The sequence below is a fragment of the Pinus tabuliformis genome, chromosome 8 (assembly GCF_031772625.1).
Source record: "Pinus tabuliformis cultivar Carrire ecotype Pingquan chromosome 8, CPIR1, whole genome shotgun sequence".
In the NCBI taxonomy this organism is placed as follows: Eukaryota; Viridiplantae; Streptophyta; class Pinopsida; order Pinales; family Pinaceae; genus Pinus; species Pinus tabuliformis.
In genome coordinates, this window is record NC_142294.1 from 1,206,436,333 (window position 1) to 1,206,453,106 (window position 16,774).

Consider the following 16,774-nt stretch of genomic DNA (forward strand, 5'->3'; position numbering starts at 1 on the left):
TCTGATACCACTTGTTATGCTCTTAACCTGCAAAAAGATATCCAAATACATAATATGCGAAGAAAGATACCGAGAACATAGAATAGTGAGAGACAACAACAAATATTTTATTATTCAGAAAGCAATGTTCACTGGCCTCTTCGAGGGGGAAACCTCCAATAGAGCAGAGCTCGATTCCAAAAATAAGACATGATGCTCCTCGCAGGGAGTCTCTATCCTTTATACATGACTCATACATGCAATACCATGGATCAATACCATGGGTTTTATTGATACCATCTATCTAATACCATGGCCCATTTGCAACTAACTGTGGTCCTGTCATTAATTGCGGGTTAACCACTTACAATTATTAATATGGGCTTTATTGACTCTTTACCATGACTCGATCCCACGACATAAATAAGGGGGTTAGGGTGGGACCTATTAGAGTCGGTCTGGTTAGCCCTTCATCAGAGATCAAAGCTCTTTGTGCATTTCAATTTTAGGTGTCCCGCTTCATCCACTCAGCTGCATTTCGCTAGGGACATGTCATGATCTGACGGAGAAAGTCATGCTACTCATTTTCCCTCATGTCTGGCCTCTGATGATTCAGGTCTTGGTCCAAAATCAATGGAATTCATGATAGTCAAGGTCTGGTCCTATTTCAGGACAGAGTCATTTTTTATGGTTTGGGTCTAGAAATTCATCAGTTTGGTCTCTAAAAAACATGTCCAGAAACAAGCCATGCAGGCCAGAGGGAGACCTTATACAGCTATAGTTCAGAAAGCTTCATCATCGCCTGAAGAGACATCGACTCTTCTTCAAAACTCTGTTTTGAAGAAAAGTCAAACAAGGTCAACTATGACAAAATTTTCCAAAAAACGCCAGTTGACATTTTCAGATGCAGTCATGGATTTCAAAGCCAGGTGCCCTGTCATACAGTCCCTGCAAGCAAATGCCGAAAATTTCATTATTTGAGCCCAAATTTCGAAGAAAAAGGAAAAACAGAGTGTTTTAAAAGTCAATGAAAAGTGCAAAACTAAAACATTAGAAAGTGGGTTTTCAAAGAGACAAAAATCAAATCCATCTCCTCCAAGCCTATATATACTTGTTTTTGCCCAAATCAAATGGCATTGAGCTCTTGCATGACTTGGAGAATACATTTGCAAAGGTGTGAAGTTGGTATTGTGAGAATTTGAGTGAGTGAGAGCCGGTTTCAAGGAGCGCGGCGCATACACCAGGTCGCGGCGCACTGGCAGCTAACCCGCAGTGTAAAATCACCACAGGCGCGGCGCATATAAGGCGCGCGACGCACTGAGTTTGGCGCACGATGCACAGAGCCAGGAGGATAAAAAACCTTGCAAACTACTTCAAAATCTTGGTGGAGGTGGGCAAACAAGAGGTAGGCTCAGTTGAAACTTCTTCTTCATCAATTTTGTCTATGCTTTGGGGTTTGTAAGATGTTGAATGATATCCAAAGCATGCTTGGCCATCCATGAAAATACTCATAAAAAAAGAAGATAAACGGGGTTGCAAATTCGAGGACACCACCAAGGTTTTGTTCCCCCTCCCCCTTGTCCCCTCACTCCTCATCATTTCCACCCCCATTCCACCTTATCTCCCAAGCAAACCAACCTAAAATCCCCCTAAAACTCCCTCCCCTGTTTTTCAAACAAATTTTGTGTCGTTTGACCGCACGCAGCGCACACACAAAGTGGCGTGGTGCACTCAGGGCGCACGGCGCACTGGGCAATGCGTGCGGTGCACAGACTTAAAAGCCCAACAATGCACCGAATCGCCCATAAATTTTGGAATTAGCTCTTAAATTTGCTAAAGTTCCCATAAATCTTTTCACCACTGATCCTAAGTTTAAATAAAAATATGATGTTGGTGACCATGAGACCAAAAACAATTTTTTTTTTAAGCAAACACAAAAAGGACACAAAGAGGAACAAAGAGCTAGGGTTTTGCTACAGTAACATAATGGCTTGATATGCTCCTATCCTATCTCTATCTACTAAATTCTTGTTGAGTCCCAAACTTGCATCTTCCCTATATACCTTTTCAGCCTTCTTTTCCTTTTACTTGACCTACCAAGCTGTCAAATCATTGCATATTAGTTTAAAAAGAGCTTATAAAATGGTTTCCTAACTATGTTTGTGACTGCTGTTTGATTTAGATTTTTGTTCAATCAGCTGCGGAAACTTGTCACTTTCCACAGCCAACTCAAGTTTCGATAGCCATTTTGTTGAAGACTATGTTACAGGTGTCCAATGGAGAATCCGGCCACATGGGCAAGCTGCAAATGACATGTACATCAAGGAAAATTTTAAGAACCCCCCCTAAATTTATAAATATAATAAATGGGCGAATCTCCATGGTATATAGGAAAAATGGAAGACGATTTTATCAATAATATAATATTTATATATAATTTTTTGGCGAATCTCTCACCAGGCATGGCAAATATTTTACTCAATTATAAAATCTTGTAAGACCTTGGCGAGTCTTTCACTAAATAATAAAACTTTGTAAAGTCCTAGTGAATCTTAGCATAGGCTACATGCTGGTTTAATTCCCCCATTTAAATAGGCTACATTCCAGGTGAATACCATGGGTCAATACCATGTGCCATTTTGGTGAATACCATGGGTCAATACCATGTGCCATTTTTATTTTTATTAATTCTAATATTAGGGTTAATAATGGTTTTTTTCATGGTATTAATAACAATCTAGTCCATGGTATTTGTCCCATAGTATTTTGGCCATAGGTTTCACCTAAATATAACCCATTTTTTTAGTGTTCGTAAATATAAAGTGACTTATGGAGTAAATATAAAAAAATGTTTTATTTGTTTACCATACCTCTCGTTTATTTATATTTTTATTAATTTACCATACCTCTTTTACAAATATGGTATTTGGCCCATAGGATTCACTTAAATAAAACCTCTTTCTTGAGCCTTCATAAATAGAACGAGGGTTATGCACTAAATATAAAAAGAGGTTTTATTTATTTACGATACGTCTAGTTTATTTATATTTTTATTTATTTACCATACCTTTTGAGTAAGTATAAAAAACGTTTTATTTATTTACCATACCTCCACTTTACTTATATTTTTATTTGTTTACACCCTTACATGTATATAAGGTGACTTATGGAGTAAATATAAAAAATGTTTTATTTATTTACCATACCTCTCATTTATTTATATTTTTATTAATTTACCATACCTCTTTTATAAATATGGTATTTGGCCCATAGGATTCACTTAAATAAAACCTATTCTTGAAAATGGGCGAATGGATTCACTTAAATAAAACCTATTCTTGAAAATGGGCGAATGGAAGGTTGTAAGTCCTAATTTCAAGGGCTAAATTTACCTTTTTTACCCTCTCCCTTAAAATAAGGTGGGCTATTTGAGGTGATTTGTAAAAATGTACTATGATACAAAATATTCGCCCACTAAAAATTTAAAACCCCTTAATTTCGCCAAAGGGCGAACATTCGCCCCTAAAATTATCCTTGATGTACATGGAGCGTGTCCCCTTGGTCCAGCCGAATAACTCACAAACAGCCATGGTCAAAGACGGTCAAACGAGTGGTCAAACCAAGAATTTTGCGGTGGCATGACTCTGTTTTGCCTACGTGAATTTTTGCGTGGCAAGTTCCTCAATCTCCGGAGGTGTGCTAACACCTGTGGATCAATCCGTGAACCAAATCGAACAGCCACCACTCCATAGATTTATTTGTCATGATTACCATACTGCTGGATCTTATGACGTGGATATTTACGTGTCTGTTTGGCAGCGTAGAATTTAGGAATCAGTTATAGCATCTTCAGTTATAAATAACGCGTTATCATACGCTTGATAGTTAGCTTTTACATGTAATCTTGACTGTGTTTACGAGCCCACTGTGCCGTGCTCTATTTCTATGTTTTGACTGCACTTTAATATATGAGAAGACAACATTCTTAAGTCCAATTTGTGACTGAGTATTGATTGGTCGAGGTTGCAAAGGGCCCCTGTACACCATGGCTCTGTATCTACTGTATAGTTTCTTACTTGCTTTCATTATGTTACTGCTTTTATAATCATTTTCTTGTATATATTACGTTGTCCTGATATTCATACTAACTGTTGTTCATCTTTTCTTTTATGCTTTCTCATGATTGCTAGCTGATCAGTATTTTTCTTTCAGGTTCTTGTAGGCAGCCCGGGAAAATTACATAGTTTTAATGACTAATGACATGAGATCATCTTGTCTTTTTTGCTGATTCATTTACTGAGTTTTAATTCTAGCATTGTCATTTCTTTCAGTTTTGCTTTGCTTATTTACTTTTCTGCAACTTAAATATCATATTACTCATTTGTTTATGATTTCCTTCCTATAGCCAAGCGACTCAAATAGTGAGGAATCAGAATATTACTTGATGTAGTATGATTTAGTTTACTTTCCCGCAAGTTAGTGATTAAATTACTTATGTCATTTTCAGGAATTGACATATGAATGAGTAGTTAAATCTTAGTTTCATTTTATGCAATTTCATTTCCTACAATTTAGATATCATATTACTCAATTTGTTTATGATTACTTCCTATAGCCAGAGCGAGTCGAAAGGTGAAGGGTCAGAATATGGGTTGAAGTAGTGTGATTTAGTTTGCTTTGCTTTCAGCCTTTGAATTTCTTTGAGTTCAATTTTTATTTTCTTTTATATAGAAGTAAGGATACTGGGCTTCATTGTCACTAGTTCACTGTTTTGGTACATTTTTATTTTCTTTTGAGAATTGATTTCATCACAGCTAGTTTGAAACCTTCTTTTTGAGAACTTTAAAGTTTGGAAAATCATTGTAGAAATCACCATTGCCATCCATACTTGACTTTCAATTCTGCCATCTCACATTAGGGAATCCACAGAAGATAAACCCAAAAACAAACCAAAAACTCAAAAACGACAAAGAACTAAGAAATCGGTTATCTTGCATATACAGTGCACTTCACTTCAGCAGTTTACGACTCTTGGATTGACATTTTAAATAGCAATTTAGGACACACTAAATTGACCAAACAATTCTCCTAGGGCAAGTTTTCCTAATAGCTACCCTAGCTGCATTGTAAACATATCCCTTTGTCCCCTTTACTCCTATAGCTCAAAATTTCCTTAACCCTACCCCATCAAAAAACCACACCCCAAACACTCCCAAATCCCTGATAAATTTCCCCTTTAAACCCCTATCCCTATTTCATCATTCCCCTCCTGATACTCCCTATTTTATTGTCCCCTTGGTGACAGATTTGCAGAGCATCTACCAGTTCAGTGGGTTCAGAGGGTAGCAAAGAAATTCAGGGTACAAGCAGCAGAAATGGCATCAAAGAATTCATCAGAATATGAGGGGGAGACCCACAGTGACACAGCTTCAGGAGAACAGGCCCCCTGGAGACCAAGGAGTGGCAGACATGTTAGGGATGAACCAAACACCCTCACTGAGTTGCAGGCATGCCCTCTCGCTATGTCTTGCTTCCAGCACTTAGCATGTTTCAAATTTTGTCAGAGGGTGGCAAATGTCAGAATTCATCATGAGTTGGCCCGTCTTTTTGCACTTCACCTACATGGAGGTCAGTCTATCTTGGTAGGGGTCACTTTCAAGTTGACACCCGAAACCATATGAGTGGCAACAGGCATACGAAATGTTGGAGAACAGTGGCACAAGAAGATGAAGGTGGAGAGGGAACTTTATGAGCCTTACATTAAGGCCAGTTGTTTGAGTCATCTCACTAGAGTTTTCCCATTCCGGTTTCTGAGAGATGAGTATGCTCCGCTCATGAGATTGATCATGAAATACTTCAGTTGTGAGGGGAGGTTTTCTCGCCTTTATGCCTATCACATCAGGTTGCTCATGCATTTTACCAGGGTGCGTATGATGAACCTCCCATTTTTCATTTGTGGGAACATAGAGAGGATGAGAAAGTTCATGCAGCACAAGACCCCTTGGCAACAGCTCAACAGTGTTTATCACTTTGCTCTTATCCAGATTTTGGTGGACCATCAGTTGGGATTGCAGGGCATTGCTTGGGAGGACTTCATCTCCCGTGACTTCTTCAGTGCCCCACAGGTAGTATCAGAGGCAAAGCATGAGATAGGTGGTCCTTCTCATCAGCATGAGCGCCATGAGACCACTGTGGTGCCATTTTCCATCACATATCAGAGAGGCTATCCGAAAGGCACCAGGCCTTTGTTTGCAGCAGCAAAGCGAGTGTTATCTCCACCCGGGGTGGAAGGGGCCTCGCTTCCTACATCAGCAATACAGGTACGGGACAAGGGAAAGAAGCCCAAGCATGAGGAGGGGCCTTCAGGTGTGCCACCAGGTAAATGAGAGACCGGATTCATTCTCCTTCATGATGATGATGATGCAAACACACGTCCACAAAATGCACAACTGAAAGAGATCTTCTAGGAGCAAGAGACAGAGATTCAATCCTTGACACTCAAGTTGGAGATGGCAAAATGGAACATCAGGTATTTGGAGCATAGGAACAAACAGCTGGAAGACCAGCATGTGATCATGGAGCTGCAGAACATCCGTGAGGGCAGCCTAACTACCCAGCAGAGGAGGATTGAATTCACTTCATTGGAGCAACAGGTTATTGATGATCGTGAGTCTGTTCTCGAGAGAGTTAACATGCACGTGGACATCATATTGAACAAGGCTGACGAAGACAACAAACTTTTGTGACACATGGCTCATCATTACAGGGCACGAAACTTGAGTTTGAGAGCCCGAATAAGGAGTTTGAAAGCAAAATTGAGGAAAGCCACAAGAAGGGAAAAATGGGAAAAAGAGCAAGACAGGCTTAGAATCTTGGCTGAGGCTTCCTTAGCTCAGCATGGCACTCCATAGAGAGCCCCCAGCCCAAATTTCAAAAAAATTGGGGCAATTTTGTGTTTTTGGAAATTTTTTGGTCAAAAAATAGGGTTTTTCTCCCTGTGCGTCGCGCACCCCGCGCGACGCTAAAATTCTAGAGCTCTAAATGAGGAATGGCTTACATATTTGGATTCAGAATCAAAAAATACATCTACTGGTGTCCAGGAAAGAAATTTTGATAAGTTTTGGGTCTCCTAAAGGTCAAAAAACACCCAAAAATGGCCTCTCTGCCACTTTTTGGACACACATAAAGCAGTCTTGGGAGAATGAAGTTTTGGAGGGGAAAATGAGCTACAAATTCAGAAATTCCAGTTGGGTTGGATAGTAGATAGGCCAAGATTTCCAAAAAGTCCACTTGGGCACATTTTGGACACTTGCAAGTGCCCCAAAACAGGCCCCAAAGTAGCGCGACACACAGAGAAAAGCGTGTGGCGCACAGAGGAAATTTTTCCCAGTTTTCTCCCGTTTTGCGAAATTTCAGGTCGCGACTTCTCCAAGTGGGCCCGGTCATCCACTCTTCAGTTTTTTGGCACCAAAGGCAACTTTTAAAGAGTTTTCTCTTCAGGTGGGCATTGATCCAAGTGGCGAAGAATGCAAAGGGTCACCACAGCCAAATGTCACGCTTGAGAGCGCTATACCTGTAGCTGATGGTTGGCTCTCCATCTCCATTTCGAAATGATTTGAGTAACTTCCCAACCCCTGGGCATTCCATTTCTTCTCCACATATTCTATATATTGTATACATTTTATTTGCAAAGGGTGGGCTGGCTTGTAACTTCTGAGAAACTGTGGGAAAGAAACTTTGTTTCTGCACTGTGTATTTTTGACAGAGAGTTTAATGAAAGGCAGCGGCTCTGTTTCATGAGATTCTTGTGGTTGTGAGTGTAGCAAATGTGTTCTTATGTTCCATATGTATCTTGTTATGTTTCATAATTCATTTCATGTTTCATTTCAGTGAAATTTTCTAAGTGAGATTCGGTATAATTCAATTTATATTGCTCTGCCTGTGGGAAAATTTCATGTGCAGTGTTATTCTTCTATTGAAAAGGATTCATGCGACCATGCCCTTTTCACTATCTTCGGTGATCTTTCCATTTCGCGTCACCTTAAGTTAGAATTTCTGCGCTTGCCACCTACCTTGTCTCATGTAATAATCTGCGCTTTCATTCTCAATTCTCTGTTCTTTGCTAAGCACCAGTCCCATATACATCTCAGAAGTTCAGTCACTTCGAAAATCTTTTCCAAAATCATTTTTCACTTACTAGCCTAAGGTAAATATCGCATTTCAAGTCATCTCAGACCATTTTGCCTATCCATTCGCTGAGCATGACTCGGAGAGAGCCCTCTCCTGCTCTGGTAGGGATAGCTACCAGACTAAGTGTGGTTTGTGGTTACCCTAATTTTGCCTTCTTCAGCCTAAGGCAGATTTAGGTGCTAACATAGTGGCGACCATACTAGGGAACGTTAAGCTGAAAATCAAATCCCCTTGTTTCATAAGAATTCTAGGCTCCCAGATGATGGGCTTAGGATTGGAAAGGCTGAGTAAGTTGTTTGTGTCCCGTAATTCCTCTCAATAGCACGATGGCTTCAAGACGATATACCAGAGCGAATATGGACCCGGATCCTCCTCAAATTTAAGAAAATCCCAATTTGATCCCAAGACTCCTTCATCAAGAAAGCACCATAACTCCCGTGTTCAAATCCCCTTCATGTCCCGATATTTTTGAGTATCTCAAAGAGCTTGAGTTTGATGAACGATTTGAGATATCACTGTTTGAATATAAATCCGAAAAGGCTGTTGATTACACCGTCCCCGATCCGCAATTTCTTGTAGACCTTGAGACAGAAAGAGCTAATAGATTAATTGATACTTACATTGCCACACAGCCCCAAACTCCAATTGCACGCCCCTTGAAATCTCCGCGTACTCCTCCAACACCTCCGAGGCCAAATCCACCTACAATGATGGCTGCCTATTTTGCTCCTCTAGTTCTCCCCCAAATCCTAGATGACATGCCAAATGATTATCAAAGTAAAATTCCGTTTTTTGATGGCACTCCTAACAGCATTACTACTCAACAACATGTGGATAAGATGGCAGATTTCTATGAACTTCATGAGATCGATGCGGAGAACGTGGCAATGAGGCTCTTTGTCCAAACATTTGCAGGTGATGTGAGGAAATGGTTCAGGGGTTTGATAGCTGCAAGCATCACTACCTTGGCTGAGCTGCATAGATAGTTTTTGAACAGGTCGGAAGTAAAAAAGAATCCCCTTCAAATTCTGGCCGAGTATGAACAAATTAAGCAGAATGCTAGTGAGTCAGTCCAAGATTATTATGTTAGATTTAATGCAGTCTACAATGATATCCCAGACCATCTAAAGCCACCGGTGGGACTAGCAATGATGAAGTTTCCGGATGGTTTCGATGCTGACATGGCGTACCAATTAAGAGAGAGAGAACTGTCTACAATGGAAGATATGCAGAAAATTGCAGTCAGCATTGAGGCTAACCTGCTGTCCAAAAGAGCAAGAGCAAAAGCGGAGAAGAAAACCACGGTGAAAGAAGAGTCTTCTTCAATGGATCAGCTACTAAAGAAGGTAGAAAAGATTCTCTAAAGGGTAAAACTTGACAAGCCAGAGCCACAAGTTAGGAATCCTAACTTTCGTGGCCAACAGCAGCCACAATATAGAATTAGACAAAGAGATCAGCGGACTCAAGAGCAGACAGCACAACAGCCGATACAAACACCTTTGCAGCAAAATTTTGTACATGGACCGGAATCAGATGAGGAAGGGAATGTAATAGGCGAAGAAAACCATCTCTTTACTCCAGATGAGCAGCCTACTTACATCACCGAAGAAGAAGAATGTGCAGTGAATTCAGCTACACACCAAGACACCGATTATATCCTAGCTAATGAAACCGTGTTGGAAGAAGAGTCAGAAGAATATCAAAGGGGGTATATGAATGCTTTTTCCACACAACAACAACGATATTCCCTTCGAAACAGAGATGTACCAGCTAAACAAATTCAGAAAAAGAAGGAGGATGAAACAACAAAGAAAGATCCATCTGCTACACAAAGAAAGGGAAAGGAGGTGGTTGTTCCGGAGAGCAGCAAATCGAAATCAACAGAGCAATCACAGCAACCAGCCACCTCAAAAGAGAAGGAAAGGAAAGAGATCCCAGTCAAAGAGGTAGAAAGAACTCCCACTTTCAGCCTAGAGAATGAGATTTCTAAGCTAAAGGTATCAATCCCTTTGACTGAAATCATGAAAAACAACAATTATAGAGGACAGATTTCTAAAATGTTGAATTTAGACCCAATGTCCGACATGGTAAACGTGGAAGATGATTAGCCTGAAATGATTTTTGGGCCAACGACAAATGGTGAGTCTCCCGAGAGTGAAGTGCCACCCTTCTATATCAGTTTACGATTACATGACTTTGTGCTACACAACGCCATGTTCGATTCGGGAGCCTCTCACAATCTCATGCCCAAGTCTATCATGGATAAGCTTGGTCTGGACATCACCCGGCAATATCATGATCTTTATTCATTCGATTCTAGCAGAGTAAGGTGTATAGGGCTCATCAAAGACTTAGTCGTGAGTCTAGATCAGCTTCCTATGAAAAATGTTCTGATGGATGTAGTGGTAGCAGACATTCCTCCAAGGTTTGGCATGCTTCTTTCCAGGTCTTGGGTAGAAAAATTGAAGGGGACACTACAGCTGGATTTCTCCTATGCAACAATCCCGGTGTTTGGACAAATGAGGAAATTATATCGGGAACAAAAGATGAAGTACATGATCACAAGCAAGGAGAAACCGATCAATCATCCTGTAAACTATGTACATACAGATTTAGAGTCTTTTGTTTTGTTTTCAGATAGTTTAAATGAAATAGATAGTCAGATAGTAGAAGCAGACAACATTCCAGAGATAATAGAAAATTTTAGAGAGATTTTGAAGAAAGAAAGACAAGAAAAGCAACAAAAGATTGGGAAATCAGTTGAAAACAATGGACAGCAAACAAGCAATGGACAACAAAAAGATTTTCAACACTTGCAAGAAGAAGAAGAAGGCTTATGGACCATGGATTTTGATGGAGCAGTAGGGAATGATGGAGCTGGTATTAGTATTTGGATACGCAGTCCTTTCTCCGCCCCAAACAAAGTACCTAGCAACGTGAGAGTTTGCTCCTACAAGGTAGCCTTCGAATGTTCCAATAATGAGGCTGAATATGAAGCACTGATTGCTGGCCTGAAGATTCTTAGAAAGCTGGATGCAAAAAGGATTTCAATATATGGCGACTCCAAGTTGGTAATAAAACAGGTCAGAGGTGAATATCAAGCAAAACATCCTAGGATGCGGGCCTATCGAAATGCAGTTTTGGACATCCTGAAGCTATTTTCTGAATACACCTTGACATGTGTGCCACGAATACAAAACAGTATTGCTGATGCTCTTGCCAAGGCAGCGAGCAGCTTGAAGATCCCCATGAACTCCAGCAACAAATTTGAAATCCATGTCAAGCACCGTCCAACCATTCCAGACAATCAGCGACATTGGCAAGTGTTCCAAGACGATGAGGAGATTAAGGATTTTCTGCTCAACCAAGGCAAGTTCAAAGAAACCTTAATTGATGTGGAAAACGATGAGAACAAAGGGAATGGTATAGAAGAAGTGCAGATCAATCAAATGGACGTATTACAGCTGAAGAATAACATCATTCCTAAAGGCTTGATACCCCTAGAGGAACTTTTTGATCAGGATGATGTAGCCCGCAAGCCAACATTGCAGCCAACGGAAAAAGGTGTGGAAGAAGTCAACATCGGTACAGCTGCAAATCCGAAATTGGTGAAATTGTCCAAAGCATTACCGCCAAAGATCAAGGACAAATATATCAGTTTGATGGCTTCATTTGCAAATGTATTTGCTTGGGATTATTTAGATTTAAAGACCTATGATACAAACATCATTCAGCACACTGTACCTATCAAGCCCAATCAGAAACCATTTAGACAAAAGCTGAGAAGGATCAATCCAAAGTTGCTGCCATCCATCGAAAAAGAGGTAAATAGGTTGTACAAGTCAGGTATCATTGTGCCTATCAGATTTTTAGATTGGATATCTAACTTAGTGCCTGTACGAAAGAAGACCGGTGAGATCCACCTATGCATTGATTTCAGAAATCTAAACAAGGTCTCATTGAAGGACAACTATCCGCTGCCCAAGATGGACCATATACTTCAGAGAGTAGTGGGGGCATCTCGTATGTCGCTGCTCGATGGTTATTCCGGATATAACCAAATTTCAGTCCATGAAGATGATAGGGATAAGACAGCATTCACAACTCCATGGGGAACATTTCATTATGCCAAAATGCCATTCGGTTTGAAGAATGTAGGTGCCACATTTCAGCGTGCAATGGACTTGGCGTTTGCAAATGAGAAGGATGTGTTTTTGGTGGTGTACTTGGATGACTTGACGGTGTTTTCAAAATCTGATGAAGAGCATATGCATCACCTAAAAATTGTCTTTCAAAAATGCAGGAAATATGGCCTATCTTTGAATCCTAAGAAGAGCTTGTTCGCTATGGAAGAAGGAAAACTACTTGGCCATATCATTTCAAAAGATGGCATCCGCATAGACCCAGCACGTGTCCAAGCAATTCAACAAATCGATCTGCCTAGGAACAAAAAGGAGATATAGTCATTCAATGGTAAGATGAATTTTCTGCGTCACTTTGTGCCTAATCTTGCGGAACACTTGAAAGAAATGACCAACATGCTTAAGAAGGACAGCCAGGTGAAATGGACGGATGAGGCTGTAAAATCTTTCAACTTGGTCAAATTGGCCCTCTCTTCAGCCCCAGTTCTAGTCAGCCCGGATTACACTCAAGATTTCATATTGTTTTCATTTGCCTCTGAGCACACTATGGCAGCGGTATTGTTACAGAAAAGGGATGATCATGAACGACCCATTGCATTCTTCAGCAGGGCTATCAGGGATGTAGCTTTGAAATACAACATCATTGAGAAGCAAGCCCTAGCATTGGTGAAGGCACTGAAGGATTTCTGGGTGTGTATCTTACATTCTCACATTCTGGCCTATGTTCCTAATACTGTTGTGAAAGATGTTTTAGTGCAGACCGATCCGAAAGGGAGAAGCAGAAAATGGATCACAGCCTTGCTAGAGTACAATGTGGAGATAAAGCCTACAAAGCTGGTCAAAGGACAGGGATTGGAAAAACTAATGGCGGAATCAAACTTGCATGCCTTGGACATAAATCTGATCGTTGCCTTGTCTGAGGAGAATGATGAAGGAACTTCAGTTCAGGTATCCGAAATGTTTGCTTTGTCCCCATGGTATTCTGATATAATCTATGTGCTGAAAAATCTATCACCACCACCCGGCATGGCTAGAAACAAAGCGAGAACACTTAAATTGAAAGCTGCCAAGTTTTGTATTTTGAATTCTGCATTGTATTGGAAAGATCCCAGTGGCATTTTGTTAAATTGTCTAGTGGAAGAGGAGGCAAAGAAAGCCATGGAAGATTTCCACGGAGGAGAGTGTGGTGGTCATCTTTTTTGGAAATCAACAGCTAACAAAATTTTGAGAGCAGGGTACTACTGGCCTACTTTGTTTGTTGATGTGCATAAGATGGTAAAGCGCTGTCATAAGTGTCAAATTTTCGAAGGGAAATAGAAATTACAGCCTTTGCCACTTAAGCCTATCGAAGTGAGCGCTCCATTCCAGCAGTGGGGGTTGGATTTCATTGGGGAAATTCATCCCGCCTCTTCCGGACAACATAGATGGATCCTTACAGCCACGGACTACTTCACAAAATGGATTGAGGCAGCCCCTACCAGACAAGCGACGGACACGGTAATCATTTCATTTCTTGAAAATAACATCTTGTCTCGCTTTGGTTGTCCGAACAAAATAATCACTGATAATGCAGCAGCTTTTAAATCGAAAAGGATGGTAGAATTTTGTCATAGATATCATATAATTTTGGGTCATTCAACTGCCTATCATCCGCAAGGAAATGGATTGGCGGAATCTTCGAATAAATCTTTGGTCAACATCATCAAGAAGCTGCTGGAAATTAATAAGAAGAGCTGGAACAAAAGGCTGGTTCATGCACTTTGGGCAGATCGAATCAGTCAGAAAAAGTCTATTGGTATGTCACCGTTTGAGTTGGTTTATGGAGTAGACACAGTATTCCCAGCCACCCTTGCTGCCCCGGTGGTCAGACTTCTTCAGGAGGCAGGCAGTGAGGAAGATCCCATGCAGAGAAGGCTGAATCAAATGATCCACTTGCAGCAAACAAGAGAAGAAGTTTTCCAAAACACATCCAAGTTGCAGGAGAAGATAAAGAAAATTTATGACAGAAAAGCTAAAGTGGACAAATTTTAGTTGGATGATGTGGTGCTGAAGTGGGATGCAAGGAATGAAGAGAAAGGCAAGCACGGAAAGTTTGAAAATCTGTGGAAGGGTCCTTTCAAAATCGCAACATATAGAGGTCAAAATGCCTTTCTTCTGAAAGAAATGAACGGGGAAGACTGTCCTGGAGGGCCGATCAATGGTCGGCTGCTCAAGCGGTATCATTGTTGATCTATTAACGTTGCTTCCACTGTCATTGTAAATACCATTTTTATTTCAGTTTGGTTTCAGTATGTACAGTCAGTTTTTGAGTTATTCCAATTGTCAAGTTTGAGTCAATTTCTTGGTTACTCCAGTTTTGTAAATAAGTCAGAGTCTTGTGTTGTTTATCAAAATGATGACTCCATAGCCCAATGGACCAAGAGGAACTGTCTAGCTCCTCCAGAGATCTGCTGTTCTTGGCACCTCCATGGGAGCTACCATCCCCCATTGGAGCCAATGTTAGAGTCGGTCTGGTCAGCCCTCCGTCAGAGATCAAAGCTCTTTGTGCATTTCAATTTTAGGTGTCCCGCTTCATCCACTCAGCTGCATTTCGCTAGGGACATGTCATGATCTGACGGAGAAAGTCATGCTACTCATTTTCCCTCATGTCTGGCCTCTGATGATTCAGGTCTTGGTCCAAAATCAATGGAATTCATGATAGTCAAGGTCTGGTCCTATTTCAGGACAAAGTCATTTTTTATGGTTTGGGTCTAGAAATTCATCCGTTTGGTCTCTGAAAAACATGTCCAGAAACAAGCCATGCAGGCCAGAGGGAGACCTTATACAGCTATAGTTCAGAAATCTTCATCATCACTTGAAGAAACATCGACTCTTCTTCAAAACTCTGTTTTGAAGAAAAGTCAAACAAGGTCAAACTATGACAAAATTTTCCAAAAAATGCCAGTTGACATTTTCAGATGGAGTCATGGATTTCAAAGCCAAGTGCCCTATCATACAGTCCCTACAAGCAAATGCCGAAAATTTCATTATTTGAGCCCAAATTTCAAAGAAAAAGGAAAAACAGAGTATTTTAAAAGTCAATGAAAAGTGAAAAACTAAAACATTAGAAAGTGGGTTTTCAAAGAGACAAAAATCAAATCCATCTCCTCCAAGCCTATATATACTTGCTTTTGCCCAAATAAAATGGAATTGAGCTCTTGCATGACTTGGAGAATACATTTGCAAAGGTGTGAAGTTGGTATTGTGAGAATTTGAGTGAGTGAGAGCCGGTTTCAAGGAGCACGGCGCATACACCAGGTCGCGCGGTGCACATACAACGCGTGGCGCATTGGCAGCTAACCCGCAGTGTAAAATCACCACAGGCGCGGCACATATAAGGCGCGTGATGCACTGAGTTTGGTGCACGACGCATAGAGCCAGGAGGATAAAAAACCTTGCAAACTACTTCAAAATCTCGGTGGAGGCGGGCAAACAAGAGGTAGGCTCAGTTGAAACTTCTTCTTCATCAATTTTGTCTATGCTTTGGGGTTTGTAAGATGTTGAATGATATCCAAAGCATGCTTGGCCATCCATGAAAATACTCATCAAAACAAAAGATAAACGGGGTTGCAAATTCGAAGACACCACCAAGGTTTTGTTTCCCCTCCCCCTTGTCCCCTCACTCCTCATCATTTCCACCCCCATTCCACCTTGTCTCCCAAGCAAACCAACCTAAAATCCCCCTAAAACTCCCTCCCCTATTTTTCAAACAAATATTGTGTCATTTGACCGCGTGCGGTGCACACACAATGTGGCACAGCGCACTCAGGGCGCGCGGCGCACTGGGAGCCCGGCCACAGTGTTAACTTTACACTGGCGCGGCGCATACCCGACGCGCAGCGCACTGGGCAATGCGCGCGGCGCACAGACTTAAAAGCCCAACAATGCACCGAATCACCCATAAATTTTGGAATTAGCTCTTAAAATTGCTAAAGTGCCCATAAATATTTTCACCACTGATCCTAAGCTTAAAGAAAAATATGATGTTGGTGACCATGAGACCAAAAACAATTTTTTTTTTAAGCAAACACAAAAAAGACACAAAGAGGGACAAAGAGCTAGGGTTTTGCTACAGTAACATGATGGCTTGATATGCTCCTATCCTATCTCTATCTGCTAAATTCTCCTGGGGCAAGTTTTCCTAATAGCTACCCTAGCTGCATTGTAAACATATCCCTTTGTCCCCTTTACTCCTATAGCTCAAAATGTCCTTAACCCTACCCCATCAAAAAACCACACCCCAAACACTTCCAAATCCCTGATAAATTTCCTCTTAAAACCTCTATCCCTATTTCATCATTCCCCTCCTGATACTCCCTCTTTTATTGTCCCCTTGGTGACAGATTTGCAGAGCATCTACCAGTTCAGTGGGTTCAGAGGGTAGCAAAGAAATTCAGGGTACAAGCAGCAGAAATGGCATCAGA